Below are 19,672 nucleotides of genomic sequence, written 5' to 3'. Positions count from 1 at the left end.
GACTGAGTAGCTGTCAGTCAGGCTGGGTGGGTGGAGTCTGAGTAGCTGTCAGTCAGGCTGGGTGGGTGGAGACTGAGTAGCTGTCAGGCTGGGTGGGTGGAGACTGAGTAGCTGTCAGTCAGGCTGGGTGGGTGGAGACTGAGTAGCTGTCAGTCAGGCTGGGTGGGTTTTATCATTCATCATTTTCTCTGACCTATATGAAGTTATTAACTGACTATATATTTGTATTGCACTTAATTAAGTAAACTTTGGATTATAAATGTTGATATTCTGTATCATTTCTACTCCCTGTATATTGTTGTTGTAGGTTCACATGTGTGGATACTGATACATAGGCATCGTCCAAGACATTCTCATACAGAGTTACAGACGTACATACATGACACATACATGACTGCTGCCGTTGTTGACCCTATACTGCCCCATCCTAATTACCAAGTGTTTTTTGCCGCAGCCACAGACACCCCATCCACATACTGTGACACATGATCTCAGCTCCCACAATAAAAATCCCTTTTGAATGCTTGGCGACAACAAACCACGGCTTCTTCACTTTGAAAACAGTCTGTTTATGCTGCTAAAATAACAATAATTTTTTAGACAGTTTGATAAAAAAAAAAACACTTTGCAATTGTTTACTTGTTTTGAGACCAGCAAATCTCTGGCGGATCTCAAAAAAGGGATCAGTTTTTTACTCCTAGTTGGAAGCTTTTACGTCACTTTCAATAATATCAAGTATACCGGATTTTGCTACATGCAAGCTAACAGATAATTTTTGGTTTATTAGTATTTAATGGCCTTCGGTTCAATTTGTTTTGTGAAAAAGCTTTTCCTATTTCATTTAGCAAAGGGAATAACTCTTAAATCCTCAAACAGGGATAATTTTTGCAGTTCCTTTGTGAAAAAGTCACAGCTTTTTCCATTTGCACCACTTGTGCATAAACATTTGCAAAGCATGCATCTCCCATCAAAAAGGGATAATTTTTGGACAGTTTTTACACAATAAATAGCGTGCAAAGTCTGACATGGCATATGTAGCCTACTGTTTACAACCGCTTTCACTTATAGTAATATCCAAGTGACCTCTGCCTCATTACATAGCTCAAAATGAGTTCAGTTAACACCTCGAAGACCTCAGCGTTCATATGCACTGTATTCTCAGAACAATTAGAGGCTTTGCAGTATTGAGACTTTATTTGCTGCAAATCAAATAGTCGGCAAAGCCAGAATATTACAATTACAAATGGTTCTACGATATCTAGTGTCCAAACACCCACACATGGAGACAATTTATCTCATGTATACATTCATACACATTGTGGTGTAGTGACCACTGTGTCTGCTAGGGGGCGCTGTGTGGGTGTCCCAGGATGAACAGATAGCCTTGTCCAGAGTGGTAACAAGAGCAGGGTGCTAAATGATTCTTATGTATCTCAAGGTGGGTGGCCTTGGGATGGAGGCTTGCTTATGTGCTGATCAGCAGTGCTGATCTTTCAATCCAATGTGTCAGGAAGAAGTCTCCAGGTAGCTGGTGAGACGGGTGGAACAAGTTAACTACAAACCCACCCAGGGGGTGTTTTTGAGAACGCTATTGTAAGGTGTGTATGAGTGGTTGAAGGACCTGTGATGAGGTCATGGCCATGTGACCTGGTGGGCGTGGCTGCAGACCATATAAGGTGGCCAGGGTAGGTCACATGAAGTGAATGCAGGGACCCGGTTGGTCCATTTTGGAAGGTCCCGTCTGAGAGAGATGGGGCTCTCTTCCTGACAGCAAGTGAACGCTGTGTTAATGGCTGCACATGCCTGATAGTTCCCTGGAGGGAATGGACGTCTGCAGCGTGGTGAAGCAGCCATGAGGTAAACCCAGAGAGGGGATATAACTGTGAGGCTAAGAGAGCCTGCGTATGGCACAACCTGTGTGACCACAGGAATTACAGAGGGAAGCTCTGTCATGGACGCTATGCTGTTAATATAAACTATGTTGCTGATCATGGTTTATGATGCCTAAATAAACCGCATGGACTGTGATTGTTTTATGGAAAACCCGTGCTGGATATGATTATTTGGCTGCCAAGCGAGTATCCCCTACCCAAATGACAGCGCTACCTTGCAACATATAAACAAGGACACTCAAACACAGAGTAACACAAACATACATTAATACACATGGGCACTTGTTAACGCCGGTGTGTACATACCTACATTTATACAAATATTAATATACACAATCAGTTATGGAAACATGTGGATATACACTCATAGATACATTCATATACAGACACATGAATGCTCACATATACTGTAGATGTATACATAATGCATATAAACTTTTACACATAAACATTTATACAACATCCTCCTAAAATTGGTGTTGTGTTTAGAATCAGCCGATCACATTCCCCAATGTTCTACAGTAATCAGCGCTCGGCCGCCATCATTTAAAGCGATCCTGATTAACCCCAGAGAAAGTGTCGCTGCTCTTGGGAGGATTTTTCTGATATTTTCCTGTTCGTAAATAGCCGACAACACAGCAAAGGATCTCATTGTAGATAGTTGTCAGTAGGAGAAGAGACAAAAACATTTCCAAGCATTAGATCCACCATAGACCCTGTGAAGACGTTATCAAGAAGTGGTCAAAATTTGGCACAACAGTGACATTACCGAAAACTGGATGTCCCACGAACATTGAAGAAAAATCAAGAAGAAAATTGGTTTGGGTGGCAGGAATAGAGTGGCAAGATTGAATCATTTTCTTAGAAAGAAAGTCATCCAGGCCCAGCTGTGTGTTGCCAAAACCTGATGAGACCAGGGTTGAACGTGTTGGCCATAATTCCTAAAAGCACAAAGCCAACACTGCACATCACCAGATGATCACCATCCTCACAGTGAGGCATGCTGGTAGCAGCATTGTACAGATGTTTTTCAGCAGCTGGAACTTGGGCTTTAATTTAGGGGGAGGGAATTATGAAAAGAACAAATATTAATCATCTTCACATCAAAACCTTCAGGCCTCTGCTAGAAAAAAGCTGAATATGAGGAAGAACTTCACCTTTCAGCATAACCATATACCCAAGCGTTCTCCAAATCTCCAAAAGAACACCTTCAGAAGAAGGTGGAAGTTCTGGAACAGCCCAAACCCAGGCCTGAACCCAAACGACAATCTATGGTGACCTGAAGAGGGCACTGTACACTGGAGATGCCCCCCGCAGACAGGAGCTGGCAAAGATCACCAATTCTACATGTGTCGTGTGATAGACTCCAACCCAAAAAGACTGAATGTCAGAAATTCAAAGGGTTCATCAAAAAAGTATAAGTTTGACCTCCTCCTCCACCGGAGAATTTCAGTTTTTGTGCTGTTGTTTTTTTCTCCCCTTCTTCATGAGCCATATATTTTTTCATCAATATGAATGTATAAGGGCTTGTTTTTTGCAGGACAAACTCTTATTTTTAATGACATTATCTGGTAAAAATGACCTGTCCGTATACTTCTCCCGGTCAGCGCGATTCTCGTGGGACCAAACAACCTTTTGTTGACACTTTCTGACACGTGTGACATTTACATTTTTGGAACCCTTTAATGACTGCCAATACGCATGAAAACTGCGGCCGCTAAGGGTACTTATTCCGTCATTGCTGTTTTAAAATGGTGATCGGAAATAAGGCTGCAGTGTCCCCTAGAGTCGGAAAAATCTCCGGGGTTTCACCTACCGGGGGAAGCCGAGACCCCAGAGAACATGATCAGCAAAGGATTTTCGAGTGTCTGTTCATGTGATCACCGTTATTCAGTGAATAGCAGCGATCACAAAAAAAAGGGTGACAGCTGTTTCAATGATTTCTCTCACTTCTGATATGATATACATGTCAAAGGAAAGAGAAATGATGCCCCCCGAGATACCCCAGTACCTCTGCCATCCACCGGTCCCTCCTGATCTCTCCGCCGGCCTGGGGTCATCCTCCTGGGAAAAAAAATGGTGCGAGATCTGCTGGCCAGTACCCGGAGAAAATAGGACCCTATCACAGTGATCAAAATAAAAAAAATTGTAAATCAAATCCTCCCTTATCACCCCCTTAGTTAGATAGAAATGATAAAATATGTATTTTTTTAATTTTTTCCATTCTTTGCAATTGGGCTTAGGGTTGGGGCTGTGTTAGGGTTAGGGTTGGGGTTCGGGTTAGAGGTGTGTTAGGGTTGGGGCTGTGTTAGGATTAGGGTTGGGGTTAGGGTTAGAGGTGTGTTAGGGTTGGGGCTATATTAGGGCTAGGGTTGGGGTTAGGGTTAGACGTGTGTTAGGGTTGGGTTTGGGGTTAGAATTAGGTTTCTTTCAAAAGTAAAAAAAAATGACAATATGACGGCTAGAGCTGAGCGAAAATGACCTGATGTAAACTGGAGTAGCGAGCACTTGTGCTCAACACTAGTGATGACATATTCAATATGATGACCTAATGTTATCAAAATGCTCAGTATACCCCTGGATAAAATCTTTGAGGGGTGTGGTTTCCAAAATGGTGTCACTTATTGGGTTTTCCACTGTTTAGGCACATCAGGGCTCTCCAAACGCGACATGGCGTCCGCTAATTATTCCAGCAAATATTACATTGAAAAAGTCAAACGGCGCTCCTTCCCTTCCGAGCTCTGCCGTGCGCCCAAACAGTGGTTTACCCCCACATATGGGGTATTTGCATACTCAGGAGAAATTGTACAAAAAATTTTGGGGTCCATTTTCTACTGATACCCTTGTGAAAGTAAAAAGTTTGGATCTAATTTAATTTTTTTCGCCAAAAAAAAAGTTAATTTTTCCTTCCACATTGCTTTAGTTCTTGTGCAGCACCTGAAGGGTTAATAAACTTCTTGAATGTGGTGTTGAGCTCCTTGAGGGGTGCAGTTTTTAGAATGGTGTCACTTTTGGGTATTTTCTATCATATAGGCCCCCCAAAGTGATTTCAAATGTGATGTGGTCCCTAAAAATAAAATGAGAAAATCGCTGGTCAACTTTTAACCCTTATAACTTCCCAACAAAAGAAAAAATTATGTTTCCAAAATTGTGCTGATGCAAAGTAGACACATGGGAAATGTTATTTATTAACTATTTTGTGTGACATATCTCTCTGATTTAAGGGCATAAAAATTAACATTTTTAAAATTGTGAAATTTTCAAAATTTTCTTCAAATTTAATTTTTTTTCACAAATAAACACAAGTCATATAGAATAAATTTTACCACTATCATGAAGTACAATATGTCACGAAAAAATAATGTCAGAATCAGCGGGATCCATTAAAGCGTTCCAGAGTTATAACCTCATAAAGGGACAGTGGTCAGAATTGTAAAAATTGGCCCTGTCACTACGGGGGTTACACCTGCAGTTGTCTGATTGCTTGTGTTACATCCAATGCTCCTATTAATGCCAGCCACAGGGGTCCCATCATGAGAGACACAAGGGTCTTCAGCAGACCCCTGGCTGATAGAACAGTGCTCCCCCAGAGACTGATGGCCTCCACTCCTCTTCACTTGCTGCTGTGAGAGGCAGATGATGTCTGTATAATGCAGCCATCATCTGCCGGCAGAGATTTGGGTCCAGGTCATAAATCCTCATCAAAGACAGGGTGACGAATTAATAGTACGGTATGTCCAGAGTCATTAAGGGGTTAAGGGTGTGCAGGTTTACGCAACTGCATTATTTTAATTCTATGTTTTTCCTATATTTCTATATTTTTGTTTCTCGATAGATTCATTCAGATTATTGGCGACATTAAAGGTGGTAAAAGTTCCAAAATGATTCATTTTGGTGGTATTTTTTTACATGACAAAAACCTGTAATTTTATCAGAGGGGCATGAGAGGAGAAATGGAGTTTCCTGCTGACAGAAGGGAGTCGGGAGAGCCTAGAGAGAGCACGCTGACACAGGGGGAAAGTGCGTGCTGCAGCAGGAGTGGGCGCCAAGTAAGTGCAGCGAGCAGAGAAGAGCGTGCTCTGCTTGCCCCTCCAGAGAGCGCTGGCCCTGTGACAGGAGCTGTGGTGCTGCCCAGAATAGGAGCTGTGGTGCTGGGGGATTTAGCCATGTCAGCAGAGCGGTGTGTGCGGAGCTGTGCCAGCAGAGCGGAGCGTGTGGAGCTGTGCCAGCAGAGCGGAGCTGTGTCAGCTGAGCGGAGTGTGTGGAGCTGTGCCAGCAGAGCGGAGGGTGTGGAGCTGTGCCAGCAGAGCAGAGCGTGCGGAGCTGTGCCAGCAGAACGGAGCGTGCGGAGCTGTGTCAGCAGAGCGGAGGGTGCGGAGCTGTGCCAGCAGACCGGAGGGTGCGGAGCTGTGCCAGCAGAGCGGAGCGTGCGGAGCTGTGCCAGCTGAGCGGAGCTGTGCCAGCAGAGCGGAGCGTGTGGAGCTGTGCCAGCAAAGCGGAGCGTGCGGAGCTGTGCCAGCTGAGCGGAGCTGTGCCAGCTGAGCGGAGCTGTGCCAGCAGAGCGGAGCGTGTGGAGCTGTGCCAGCAGAGCGGAGCGTGCGGAGCTGTGTCAGCAGAGCGGTGTGTGCGGAGCTGTGCCAGCAGAGCGGAGCAAAGCCAGGTGCCGTACACTAGGAGACAGTGAGTACTGCAAGCGCTCTGCCCAAAAGAGAACTCCTGCTGAGGATTGAGACAGACCGACAGTACGCAATGAGCGCCCTCTGTGTAGATGTGGACCTGCCAGCCTCCGTGACAAGCCTGAGACAGTCGCTAGAGCGTGCAGGCTGGCATGCGCAGTGACAGATCTGAGCCCCTGAGAGTAGCAGCTGGATGACCAAGGAGCACGGCACTGTCCCTGTGGTGACACGTTCGGAGTGTCGACTTGTGACTAAGAGTGGTGAGAGCAGGACCTGTCAGAGACTGCGACGAGACGACCCGCGCCGCTGCTGCCGGTGCCACCGTTGGAACCCTGAACTTCCTTACAACAGAAGACGACAGTCCGATAACCTCTTAATTACTGAACTCTGGTTCGACCCTCACCTACCCTGCCATCCTCCCAGTTCTGCTCCATTCCTCGCCGTCACCTTACAATCCCTCAGTCCCTGTGTGGAGCACATCCCCCTGTAGATAAACCTGTTTAACCCTTGCCCTGCCTCCACGTGCGTGACTGCATCCCGCGTTCCTGCTGATTATTACACTAGCATGCATGCACACTACAGACACGCACGCACAGAAAAACACGACATAAATCCTGCATAGACAGACGGTCTCACACTATCACAGACATTCACAAGCAAACGCATAAAGGATCACACAGTTACACGCAATCATACACACTGTGCACAATGAAACACACAACTTACAGTGTTACACCAATATACACAACCACCTCCACACGCGCCACAATCCGCCAATACTACAGAGCAGAGCTGGTTTAGTCTTCCCTATGATGACTCACCCCCTGTAGTCTAACACGTTGTGCCCAAATAACACATCTGATCTCATGTGAACATCATATGGCAAAACGAAAGAGGAGAAACCCGGCTGACTCACCGGATCTAACCACCCGATCCTGGGTCAGTATAGTATTCCAGGCTGATCTGTACGTCACACACTGATTGTACGAGATGGCGCATCACTACTGCACATATTCTAATGGTATAAGAGAAGTTATTACCAGCCGGGTAAGTCCCCATAACCCTCTGTATAAGCTGGTGTGAGCGCTCGGCAGGGGATCTGCACGTACCTGTGTGCACGCTTGTGAAGGATCGTCCCTCTCCACGGCTCTCACCTGTAAGTGACACTATTTATCTACGGACGAGACCCAAAGGAAATGTGTTATTATGAATGTACGCCGGTACTAATAACACCTGCACACCTGAGGAATACACCTGTAGTATATAGTATATAACCACACACCTGTACTAATAACACCTGCACACCTGAGCTATACACCTGTAGTATATAGTATATAACCACACACCTGTACTAATAACACTTGCAGACCAGAGCTATACACCTGTAGTATATAGTATATAACCACACACCTGTACTAATAACACCTGCACACCTGAGCTATACACCTGTAGGATATAGTATATAACCACACACCTGTACTAATAACACCTGCACACCTGAGCTATACACCTGTAGTATATAGTATATAACCACACACCTGTACTAATAACACCTGCAGACCAGAGCTATACACCTGTAGTATATAATATATAACCACACACCTGTACTAATAACACCTGCACACCTGAGGAATACACCTGTAGTATATAGTATATAACCACACACCTGTACTAATAACACCTGCACACCTGAGCTATACACCTGTAGTATATAGTATATAACCACACACCTGTACTAATAACACCTGCACACCTGAGCTATACACCTGTAGTATATAATATATAACCACACACCTGTACTAATAACACCTGCACACCTGAGGAATACACCTGTAGTATATAGTATATAACCACACACCTGTACTAATAACACCTGCACACCTGAGCTATACACCTGTAGTATATAGTATATAACCACACACCTGTACTAATAACACCTGCACACCTGAGCTATACACCTGTAGTATATAATATATAACCACACACCTGTACTAATAACACCTGCACACCTGAGGAATACACCTGTAGTATATAGTATATAACCACACACCTGTACTAATAACACTTGCACACCAGAGCTATACACCTGTAGTATATAGTATATAACCACACACCTGTACTAATAACACCTGCACACCAGAGCTATACACCTGTAGTATATAGTATATAACCACACACCTGTACTAATAACACCTGCCCACCAGAGCTATACACCTGTAGTATATAGTATATAACCACACACCTGTACTAATAATGCCTGCACACCTGAGCTAAACACCTGTAGTATATAGTATATAGCCACGCACCTGTACTAATAATGCCCGCACACCTGAGCTATACACCTGTAGTATATAGTATATAGCCACACACCTGTACTAATAACACCTGCACACCTGAGGAATACACCTGTAGTATATAGTATATAACCACACACCTGTACTAATAACACCTGCACACCTGAGCTATACACCTGTAGGATATAGTATATAGCCACACACCTGTACTAATAACACCTGCACACCTGAGCTATACACCTGTAGTATATAGTATATAACCACACACCTGTACTAATAACACCTGCCCACCAGAGCTATACACCTGTAGTATATAGTATATAACCACACACCTGTACTAATAACACCTGCAGACCAGAGCTATACACCTTTAGTAAATAGTATATAACCACTCACCTGTACTAATAATATCTGCACATCTGAGCTACACACCTGTAGTATATAGTATATAGCCACACACCTGTACTAATAATGCCCGCTCACCTGAACTATACACCTGTAGTATATAGCCACACACCTGTACTAATAACACCTGCACACCTGAGGAATACACCTGTAGTATATAGTATATAACCACACACCTGTACTAATAACACCTGCACACCTGAGCTACACACCTGCAATATATAGTATATAACCACACACCTGTACTAATAACACCTGCAGACCAGAGCTATACACCTGTAGTATATAGTATATAACCACACACCTGTACTAATAACACCTGCACACCTGAGCTACACACCTGCAATATATAGTATATAACCACACACCTGCACTAATAACACCTGCAGACCAGAGCTATACACCTGCAGTATATAGTATATAACCACACACCTGTACTAATAACACCTGCACACCTGAGCTACACACCTGCAATATATAGTATATAACCACACACCTGTACTAATAACACCTGCAGACCAGAGCTATACACCTGTAGTATATAATATATAAACACACACCTGTACTAATAACACCTGCACACCTGAGCTATACACCTGTAGGATATAGTATATAGCCACACACCTGTACTAATAACACCTGCAGACCAGAGCTATACACCTGTAGTATATAGTATATAACCACACACCTGTACTAATAACACCTGCAGACCAGAGCTATACACCTGTAGTATATAGAATACTGAATAACCACACACCTGTACTAATAACACCTGCAGACCAGAGCTATACACCTGTAGTATATAGTATATAACCACACACCTGTACTAATAACACCTGCACACCTGAGCTATACATCTGTAGTATATAGTATATAACCACACATCTGTACTAATAACTCCTGCACACCAGAGCTATACACCTGTAGTATATAGTATATAACCACACACCTGTACTAATAACATCTGCACACCAGAGCTATACACCTGTAGTATATAGTATATAACCACACACCTGTACTAATAACACCTGCACACCAGAGCTATACACCTGTAGTATATAGAATACTGAATAACCACACACCTGTACTAATAACACCTGCAGACCAGAGCTATACACCTGTAGTATATAGTATACTGTATAACCACACACCTGTACTAATAACACCTGCAGACCAGAGCTATACACCTGTAGTATATAACGACACACGTGTACTAATAACTCCTGCACACCAGAGCTATACACCTGTAGTATATAGTATATAACCACACACCTGTACTAATAACACCTGCAGACCAGAGCTATACACCTGTAGTATATAGTATATAACCACACACCTGTACTAATAACACCTGCACACCAGAGCTATACACCTGTATTATATAGTATATAACCACACACCTGTAGTATACAGTATATAACCACACCCCTGTACTAATAACACCTGCACATCTGAGATATATACCTGTAGTATATAGTATATAACCACATACCTGTACTAATAATACCTGCACTCCTGAGCTACACACCTGTAGTATATAGTATATAACCACACACCTGTACTAATAATGCCTGCACACCTGAGCTACACACCTGTAGTATATAGTATATAACAACACAATTGTACTAATAATACCTGCACACCTGAGCTATACACCTGTAGTATATAGTATGTAACCACACACCTGTACTAATAACACCTGCACACCTGAGCTATACACCTGTAGTATATAGCGTATAACCACATACCTGTACTAGTAATACCTGCACACCTGAGCTATACACCTGTAGGATATAGTATATAGCCACACACCTGTACTAATAACACCTGCAGACCAGAGCTATACACCTGTAGTATATAGTATATAACCACACACCTGTACTAATAACACCTGCAGACCAGAGCTATACACCTGTAGTATATAGAATACTGAATAACCACACACCTGTACTAATAACACCTGCAGACCAGAGCTATACACCTGTAGTATATAGTATATAACCACACACCTGTACTAATAACACCTGCACACCTGAGCTATACATCTGTAGTATATAGTATATAACCACACATCTGTACTAATAACTCCTGCACACCAGAGCTATACACCTGTAGTATATAGTATATAACCACACACCTGTACTAATAACATCTGCACACCAGAGCTATACACCTGTAGTATATAGTATATAACCACACACCTGTACTAATAACACCTGCACACCAGAGCTATACACCTGTAGTATATAGAATACTGAATAACCACACACCTGTACTAATAACACCTGCAGACCAGAGCTATACACCTGTAGTATATAGTATACTGTATAACCACACACCTGTACTAATAACACCTGCAGACCAGAGCTATACACCTGTAGTATATAACGACACACGTGTACTAATAACTCCTGCACACCAGAGCTATACACCTGTAGTATATAGTATATAACCACACACCTGTACTAATAACACCTGCAGACCAGAGCTATACACCTGTAGTATATAGTATATAACCACACACCTGTACTAATAACACCTGCACACCAGAGCTATACACCTGTATTATATAGTATATAACCACACACCTGTAGTATACAGTATATAACCACACCCCTGTACTAATAACACCTGCACATCTGAGATATATACCTGTAGTATATAGTATATAACCACATACCTGTACTAATAATACCTGCACTCCTGAGCTACACACCTGTAGTATATAGTATATAACCACACACCTGTACTAATAATGCCTGCACACCTGAGCTACACACCTGTAGTATATAGTATATAACAACACAATTGTACTAATAATACCTGCACACCTGAGCTATACACCTGTAGTATATAGTATGTAACCACACACCTGTACTAATAACACCTGCACACCTGAGCTATACACCTGTAGTATATAGCGTATAACCACATACCTGTACTAGTAATACCTGCACACCTGAACTATACACCTGATATATATAGTATATAACCACACACCTGTACTAATAATACTTGCACACCTGAGCTATACACCTGTAGTATATAGCGTATAACCACATACCTGTACTAGTAATACCTGCACACCTGAACTATACACCTGATATATATAGTATATAACCACACACCTGTACTAATAATACTTGCACACCTGAGCTATACACCCATAGTATATAGTATATAAAAACACCTGTACTAATAATACCTGCACACATGAGCTATACACCTGTAGTATATAGTATATAACCACACACCTGTACTATCAATACCTGCACACCTGAGCTATACACCTGTAGTATATAGTATGTAAACACACCTGTACTAATAATACCTGCACACATGAGCTATACACCTGCAATATACAGTATATAGCCACACACCTGTACTATCAATACCTGCACACCTGAGCTATACACCTGTAGTATATAGTGTATAACTACACACTTGTACTAATAACACCTGCACACCTGAGGTATACACCTGTAGCATATAGTATATAACCACACACCTGTACTAATAATACCTGCACACCTGAGCTATACACCTGTAGTAGATAGTATATAGCCACATACCTGAACTAATAATACCTGCACACCTGAGGAATATACCTGCAGTATATAGTATATAACCACACCTGTACTAATAACATCTGCACACCTGAGCTACACACCTGTAGTAGATAGTATATAGCCACACACCGGTACTTATAATACCTGCACACCTGAGGAATACACCTGTAGTATATAGTATATAGCCACACACCTGTACTAATAACACCTGCAGACCAGAGCTATACACCTGTAGTATATAGTATATAACCACACACCTGTACTAATAACACCTGCACACCAGAGCTATACACCTGTATTATATAGTATATAACCACACACCTGTAGTATACAGTATATAACCACACCCCTGTACTAATAACACCTGCACACCTGAGGAATACACCTGTAGTATATAACCACACACCTATACTAATAATACCTGCACAACTGCGCTATACACCTGCAATATATAGTATATAACCACACACCTGTATTAATAATACCTGCACACCTGAGCTATACACCTGTAGTATATAGCCACACACCTGTACTAATAATACCTGCACACCTGAGCTATACACCAGTAGTATATAGTATATAAACACACACCTGTTCTAAAAATACCTACACACCTGAGCTATACACCTGCAATATATAGTATATAGCCACACACCTGTATTAACAATACCTGCACACCTGAGCTATACACCTGTAGTATATAGTATATAACCACACACATGTACAAATAATACCTGCACACCTGAGGTATACACCTGTAGTATATAGTATATAACCACACACCTGTACTAATAATACCTGCACACCTGTGCTATACACCTGCAATATATAGTATATAACTACACACTGTACTAATAATACCTGCACACCTGAGCTATACACCTGCAATATATAGTATATAACCACACACCTGTACTAATAATGCCTGCACACCTGAGGAATATACCTGCAGTATATAGTATATAACCACACCTGTACTAATAACATCTGCACACCTGAGCTACACACCTGTAGTAGATAGTATATAGCCACACACCGGTACTTATAATACCTGCACACCTGAGGAATACACCTGTAGTATATAGTATATAGCCACACACCTGTACTAATAACACCTGCAGACCAGAGCTATACACCTGTAGTATATAGTATATAACCACACACCTGTACTAATAACACCTGCACACCAGAGCTATACACCTGTATTATGTAATATATAACCACACACCTGTAGTATACAGTATATAACCACACCCCTGTACTAATAACACCTGCACATCTGAGATATATACCTGTAGTATATAGTATATAACCACACACATGTACTAATAATACTTGCACACCTGAGGAATACACCTGTAGTAAATAGTATATAACCACATACCTGTGCTAATAATACCTGCACACCTGAGCTACACACCTGTAGTATATCGTATATAACCACACACCTGTACTAATAATGCCTGCACACCTGAGCTACACACCTGTAGTATATAGTATATAACAACACAATTGTACTAATAATACCTGCACACCTGAGCTATACACCTGTAGTATATAGTATGTAACCACACACCTGTACTAATAACACCTGCACACCTGAGCTATACACCTGTAGTATATAGCGTATAACCACATACCTGTACTAGTAATACCTGCACACCTGAACTATACACCTGATATATATAGTATATAACCACACACCTGTACTAATAATACTTGCACACCTGAGCTATACACCTGTAGTATATAGTATATAAACACACCTGTACTAATAATACCTGCACACATGAGCTATACACCTGTAGTATATAGTATATAACCACACACCTGTACTATCAATACCTGCACACCTGAGCTATACACCTGTAGTATATAGTATAGAAACACACCTGTACTAATAATATCTGCACACATGAGCTGTACACCTGCAATATACAGTATATAGCCACACACCTGTACTATCAATACCTGCACACCTGAGCTATACACCTGTCGTATATAGTGTATAACTACACACTTGTACTAATAACACCTGCACACCTGAGGTATACGCCTGTAGCATATAGCATATAACCACACACCTGTACTAATAATACCTGCACACCTGAGCTATACACCTGTAGTAGATAGTATATAGCCACATACCTGTACTAATAATACCTGCACACCTGAGGAATATACCTGCAGTATATAGTATATAACCACATCTGTACTAATAACATCTGCACACCTGAGCTACACACCTGTAGTAGATAGTATATAGCCACACACCGGTACTTATAATACCTGCACACCTGAGGAATACACCTGTAGTATATAGTTTATAGCCACACACCTGTACTAATAACACCTGCAGACCAGAGCTATACACCTGTAGTATATAGTATATAACCACACACCTGTACTAATAACACCTGCACACCAGAGCTATACACCTGTATTATATAGTATATAACCACACACCTGTAGTATACAGTATATAACCACACCCCTGTACTAATAACACCTGCACACCTGAGGAATACACCTGTAGTATATAACCACACACCTATACTAATAATACCTGCACAACTGCGCTATACACCTGCAATATATAGTATATAACCACACACCTGTACTAATAATACCTGCACACCTGAGCTATACACCTGTAGTATATAGCCACACACCTGTACTAATAATACCTGCACACCTGAGCTATACACCAGTAGTATATAGTATATAAACACACACCTGTTCTAAAAATACCTACACACCTGAGCTATACACCTGCAATATATAGTATATAGCCACACACCTGTATTAACAATACCTGCACACCTGAGCTATACACCTGTAGTATATAGTATATAACCACACACATGTACTAATAATACCTGCACACCTGAGGTATACACCTGTAGTATATAGTATATAACCACACACCTGTACTAATAATACCTGCACACCTGTGCTATACACCTGCAATATATAGTATATAACCACACACTGTACTAATAATACCTGCACACCTGAGCTATACACCTGCAATATATAGTATATAACCACACACCTGTACTAATAATGCCTGCACACCTGAGGAATATACCTGCAGTATATAGTATATAACCACACCTGTACTAATAACATCTGCACACCTGAGCTACACACCTGTAGTAGATAGTATATAGCCACACACCGGTACTTATAATACCTGCACACCTGAGGAATACACCTGTAGTATATAGTATATAGCCACACACCTGTACTAATAACACCTGCAGATCAGAGCTATACACCTGTAGTATATAACCACACACCTGTACTAATAACACCTGCACACCAGAGCTATACACCTGTATTATATAATATATAACCACACACCTGTAGTATACAGTATATAACCACACCCCTGTACTAATAACACCTGCACATCTGAGATATATACCTGTAGTATATAGTATATAACCACACACCTGTACTAATAATACTTGCACACCTGAGGAATACACCTGTAGTAAATAGTATATAACCACATACCTGTACTAATAATACCTGCACACCTGAGCTACACACCTGTAGTATATAGTATATAACCACACACCTGTACTAATAATGCCTGCACACCTGAGCTACACACCTGTAGTATATAGTATATAACAACACAATTGTACTAATAATACCTGCACACCTGAGCTATACACCTGTAGTATATAGTATGTAACCACACACCTGTACTAATAACACCTGCACACCTGAGCTATACACCTGTAGTATATAGCGTATAACCACATACCTGTACTAGTAATACCTGCACACCTGAACTATACACCTGATATATATAGTATATAACCACACACCTGTACTAATAATACTTGTACACCTGAGCTATACACCTGTAGTATATAGTATATAAACACACCTGTACTAATAATACCTGCACACATGAGCTATACACCTGTAGTATATAGTATATAACCACACACCTGTACTATCAATACCTGCACACCTGAGCTATACACCTGTAGTATATAGTATAGAAACACACCTGTACTAATAATACCTGCACACATGAGCTATACACCTGCAATATACAGTATATAGCCACACACCTGTACTATCAATACCTGCACACCTGAGCTATACTCCTGTCGTATATAGTGTATAACTACACACTTGTACTAATAACACCTGCACACCTGAGGTATACACCTGTAGCATATAGTATATAACCACACACCTGTACTAATAATACCTGCACACCTGAGCTATACACCTGTAGTAGATAGTATATAGCCACATACCTGTACTAATAATACCTGCACACCTGAGGAATACACCTGTAGTATATAACCACACACCTATACTAATAATACCTGCACAACTGCGCTATACACCTGCAATATATAGTATATAACCACACACCTGTACTAATAATACCTGCACACCTGAGCTATACACCTGTAGTATATAGCCACACACCTGTACTAATAATACCTGCACACCTGAGCTATACACCAGTAGTATATAGTATATAAACACACACCTGTTCTAAAAATACCTACACACCTGATCTATACACCTGCAATATATAGTATATAGCCACACACCTGTATTAACAATACCTGCACACCTGAGCTATACACCTGTAGTATATAGTATATAACCATACACCTGTACTAATAATACCTGCACACCTGTGCTATACACCTGCAATATATAGTATATAACCACACACTGTACTAATAATACCTGCACACCTGAGCTAAACACCTGCAATATATAGTATATAACCACACACCTGTACTAATAATGCCTGCACACCTGAGGAATATACCTGCAGTATATAGTATATAACCACACCTGTACTAATAACATCTGCACACCTGAGCTACACACCTGTAGTAGATAGTATATAGCCACACACCGGTACTTATAATACCTGCACACCTGAGGAATACACCTGTAGTATATAACCACATACCTGTGCTAATAACACCTGCACACCTGAGCTATACACCTGCAATATATAAAAACATATGTGATATGCACAAGTGTGAACAAGTCAGTCAGACAATGCTCACACCACCCAATGGCTGAAACACAACAAGAAAACACAAAATGACAAATTTGCAAAAAATACTCTGCAGTAAAAAACATGATAGTAATCAGCAAGTGCTGTATAACAAATACAGGGTATTTAGTCGATATGTTTTTTGCAAAAAAATGTATACCAAGCCGCTTCACCACGTCACGGTAACCCTTCACGAATCAGTCCCTATCTAATGTATTTAAAACCTGAGCTGTCTTACACCAGAAGCCCATATACTAGGAGGCGCCTGTCTGTATCCTGTTCATTTAGACAGTGTTCACATGTTCAGGTTTTAAATACATGGGTGGTGTGAGCACTGTCTGACCGACTAGAAGGCGCCTGTCTGTATCCTGTTCATTTAGACACTGTTCACATGATCAGGTTTTAAATACATTAGATAGGGACTGCTTCGTGAAGGGTTACCGTGACGTGGTGAAGCGGCTTGGTATACATTTTTTGCAAAAAACGTATCAACTAAATACCCTGTATTTGTTATACAGCACTTGCTGATTACTATCATGTTTTTTACTGCAGAGTATTTTTTGCAAATTTGTCATTTTGTGTTTTCTTGTTGTGTTTCACCTGCAATATATAGTATATAGCCACACACCTATACTAATAATACCTGCACACCTGTAGAATATAACCACACACCTGTAGTATATAGTATTTTATAGTATATAACCACTACAATACCCAGAAAGGTTATCAAAATTAGGTCTATTTACTCTAGAAAAGAGAAGACTTAGGGGAGACTTAATATATATGTACAAGTATATCAGAGGGCAATACAGAGATCTCTCCAATGAACTGTTTGTACCAAGTACTGTGACTAGGGGGCATTCTCTTCGTTTGGAGGAAAGACAATTTCTGCACCAGCATAGAAGAGGGTTCTTCACGGTAAGAGCAGTGAGGCTCTGGAATTCTCTTCCTGAGGAAGTGGTGATGGCCAACTCACTGAATGAATGTAAGAAAGGAATGGAGGCTTTTCTTGTGAGTAACAGTATAGAAGGTTACGAATAACAGAATATTATAGGTAGATGGTTGACCCAGCTTAGGGGAAGGAATTTTTTTCCCTATGGAGAAAATTGGCTTCTACTCTGTGGGTTTTTTGCCTTCCCCAGGATCAACAATGCAGAACAGCTGCACTAAAAATAGGCTGAACTAGATGGACATAAGGTCTTCCTTCAGCCTTCAAAACTATGTTACTATGTTACATCTGTACTAATAATACCTGCACACCTGAGCTACACACCTGTAGCATATAAACACACACCTGTAGTATATAGTATATAACCACACGCCTGTACTAATAATTCCTGCCCACCTGAGCTATACACCTGTAGTATCTAGTATATAACCACACACCTGTACTAATAATACCTGCACACCTGAGCTATACACCTGTAGTATATAACCACACACCTGTACTAATAATACCTGCACACATGAGCTATACACCTATAGTATATAGAATATAACTGCACACCTGTGCTAATAATACCTGCACACCTGAGCTATACACCTGTAGTATATAACCACACACCTGTACTAATAATACCTGCACACCTGCGTTATATACCTGTAGTATATAGCACAATATCTGTACTAATATTACCTAAGATATACATAGAATGATAGAATGGTAGAGTTTGGAAGGGACCTCCGGGGTCATTGTGTCCAATCTCCTTCTCAAAACAGAATTCACTAAATCATCCCTGTGATGGTGTGTGAGACAGAGCAGGATTGGACACCAGGCTGA

Source organism: Dendrobates tinctorius, unplaced genomic scaffold (genome assembly GCF_039654945.1).
Source record: "Dendrobates tinctorius isolate UK_male_01 unplaced genomic scaffold, ASM3965494v1 ptg000273l, whole genome shotgun sequence".
NCBI classification, from domain to species: Eukaryota; Metazoa; Chordata; class Amphibia; order Anura; family Dendrobatidae; genus Dendrobates; species Dendrobates tinctorius.
Note: the sequence above shows the minus strand (reverse complement) of the source record.